At 37.5% G+C, this 3,092-nt stretch overlaps 1 long non-coding RNA gene across 2 annotated transcripts; it reads left to right on the forward strand.

Moving 5' to 3' along the window:
• LOC109724269 lies at positions 666-1,873 on the forward strand. Of its 2 annotated transcripts, XR_002219874.1 has the most exons (4): positions 666-904; positions 987-1,351; positions 1,460-1,538; positions 1,726-1,873. It is a non-coding gene; the product is annotated as an uncharacterized LOC109724269 (long non-coding RNA). The 2 variants fall into 2 exon arrangements; XR_002219873.1 differs by lacking the exon at positions 1,726-1,873 and having other exon boundaries at positions 669-904; positions 1,460-1,694.

Below are 3,092 nucleotides of genomic sequence, written 5' to 3' on the forward strand. Positions count from 1 at the left end.
TATCCGAATAATTACCAAATCCGTTTTTTAGCCGGATTTTCAACGAATTTAAAAGTTAAAAGACGAATTTTATCCGAATTATACCTGTACCGAATTTTTGCCGAATCCAAATTAACTAACTATGCTTCCTATGAGAACATGCTTTTTCTCAAAGATGCTCATGAAAGCCAGGATTAGCACTAGGCCATACATGCTGCTAGTAAAGCTTATGTCAATACTTGGATAGTTATATATGAGCAATGACACTATTTTTCCTAAGCAGCCAAAGTCAAGTCTGAGACCATTTTTACTTTAGAGTAGAGGCTATTGTTCACTAAGTGAAGTGTCGCTAAATTCGAAATAGTTTAAATTTTGTTTGTAATAGCAATTCTCAAATAGCTAAGCGAAGAAGATAAGGAGGAGAAAAGAAGAAAAGTGGAATGAAAATAAAGAAAAAGAAGGCAAGGAAGAAGACATTTTCGGAAAAAACAGAGAAGAAGGCGTGAAAGAGATGTCGAGAAGTGTAGTGTCCCGCAAAATATTTAAATATTATTTTTTTAGAACCATTACAGTCTGTGATTTTGTCAACACGCCGAAAAGGTGTCTGGGTGAGTGGAATTTGAATTAGACCTGAAATTGATGTCAAAATTAAATCCAAAGCGCCAACCAATTTCAGCTAATGCAACTTTACTAAAGTGTGCCTAAGACACGCTACATTTAGTCCCAACTACCCCAAATATTGTTGGCTGAGAAATCCTTTCAAAGTTTTGTCATTCTCTTCCTTGTCCCTATATTTATTTTCTTCTCCCTCTTTTTCTCTGCTATGAACTCCTTATGCAGGCGCCAAGTTGCAGCCAGCAGCATTGGAGCAACAACAATAGTATTTGGAGGAGATCCTCACAGCAATAGCAACAATTGAAGAATTGTAGGTTTCTCTCCCTTTTCTTCTTCTTTCTTCTTCTCCTTCACTAGTCCTTTTACCCCAATCTTTCTTATTCCTTGCATAGGAATCAAATTGCTGTTGCTGTTGCCAGCAAGCTGAGATTGCAGCGCAGCAACAACAGATGTTTGTTGGGGGAGCCTTGCAGGAGGACATTGTATGACTGGGCCTGATTGTTGACCCCCTCATCTCCTCACCCTTTATGTTTTCACCAATTTCTCAGTTGCATCCAGAGAAGAAGCTTCTAACTGAGCCATACCTTCAGCTGCAGCAACAAGACTACCAGCAACCTTGTTGCAGCTTGGCAGCAAGACAAGTAGGAAGAGGGAAGCAATTGGATGATCCTCTGAAGCTCCAATTTCAAAATTGAGCACTTGTGTTGTGTGGGGAAGTTGTGAACTAGCTTGCACCTTCCTTGAGCTAGAATTGCAGGTTATAACTCTAATTTTAAAGTCAATCATAGATGGTGCACATGTTGAATTGTTAGATTGAATTGAATCGATTTCGGATTTTGATAAAATCCGTTTGAATTTCTTCTAGGAGCGAAGCTTTGGAAGAGTTGGGAGTGATCTTGACTTTATCCTCTAGTGGTTAGAGTGTTGTTTGGATAAATTAAGAGGTAAGATGAGTGAGAATTTCAGTTTTCATTGAGGTCATAAATCAAAAAATAGTTTTTACGTTGAAGCTGAATTCTTGACCTCTATTTCTTAATGTTATTGGAATTTGGCGGTGAATTGTGAATTTTTATTGTAGTCTAGAAATCAAAGATTACTCATGGATTGCCCTCTATTCTCATTTTGTCCTAGATTTTCTTGCGGATCAAGGAATTTGCAGCATCAAGGTTGTTAGATGTATGCCTTAGAAGCCAACTAGGCTGACACATGTATTCTTTATAGGACATAAATTTGTATTTGATTTTAAAATATTATGAATAAATTTGGGTTCTTATTTTCATTCATGTTGTGTATGTGTCCATGAGTCGTCCAAGAAATTAATAAGATGATGACATATATTCTCAAGAGTTGAGAATTTGAGACATGTGTCATTGGTGGTTAATTCCTAAATGCTCTTGATCGATGGATCATCACGGGGACGGTGATTGATCCGGTAAGATTAGTGCATGGGTCGCTACCCTTTTTGGATAGACGATCTCGAGTCGACAGTGTGGGGACACTGAAGCGAATATGTAGGTGGTTGTTAGAAAATAAGGGACCGAGCGTGACCAATGCGAGAAGTCACTTGGATGTCTACTTACTCGTCAGTGACTTACTCAATGTTGCAGTAGTGTGAATGGTCCTTTGACCTGCAGTGCATCGGTTATTCACAATGAGGTTACTGTAGTTTGATTGTACATATACTTGGTCTCTAGCTATTCGGGTTATTGCGGTGTATGTTGGCCGCAGTAGGTTTATTGTAGGAATAGGGTGTGCACTTATATGGAATCTATCTCCCTTGATAGATAGGGGCAATAGTCCTATGTTATTTATGAGACCGAGTTTAGAAGACCTTGGCCAGGGCAGAGTTAATACCGAAAAAGAGTTTTCGATATTAGAAACTCAAGTCAAATAAATTTGACATATGACAGATGATATGGTTTGACGAGTTATTCCATGACCTCCGCCTAGTCGGGATTCATGATAGAAGGACTGTATCACATGGTAACTGCACCAAGAGATTCAGTATTTCATTCTACTGACATACCACTACATGCTGCTAGATGTCATTGGTGGATAGTGAGACTCGTGAGAATTATCTAGATGATCGATAATTCTCATTGGGTTGAATTGGAATTATTTCGATCCACCGAAAGGAGTTTCAGTGATATTGTTGAAGTGATCAAAATATATCTCACTACCAGATAGAATAGAACCTATGGGGTCACACACATAAGAGGTTCTGACTGATCGGATAGTTAGATCGCGATTTTTGAGTCGCCGGAGGACATAATTGTCAATATGTTGCTAATTGGAGTAATTTGTAATTATTACAAATTAATAGTATTAAAGTGTAAATATTACAAGAGAGAACTTACTAATAGTTAGTAAATTATGAGAGGATTTATGTGCAAATATTGTATTATTAATTTGATAGGATCAAATTAAGATAAAGTTCAAGTCGAATCAAATTAGGATTTGATCGATCTAACCAATTAAGAAAAGAATAAATTTAAATC

Source organism: Ananas comosus, linkage group 18 (genome assembly GCF_001540865.1).
Source record: "Ananas comosus cultivar F153 linkage group 18, ASM154086v1, whole genome shotgun sequence".
Classification (NCBI taxonomy): domain Eukaryota; kingdom Viridiplantae; phylum Streptophyta; class Magnoliopsida; order Poales; family Bromeliaceae; genus Ananas; species Ananas comosus.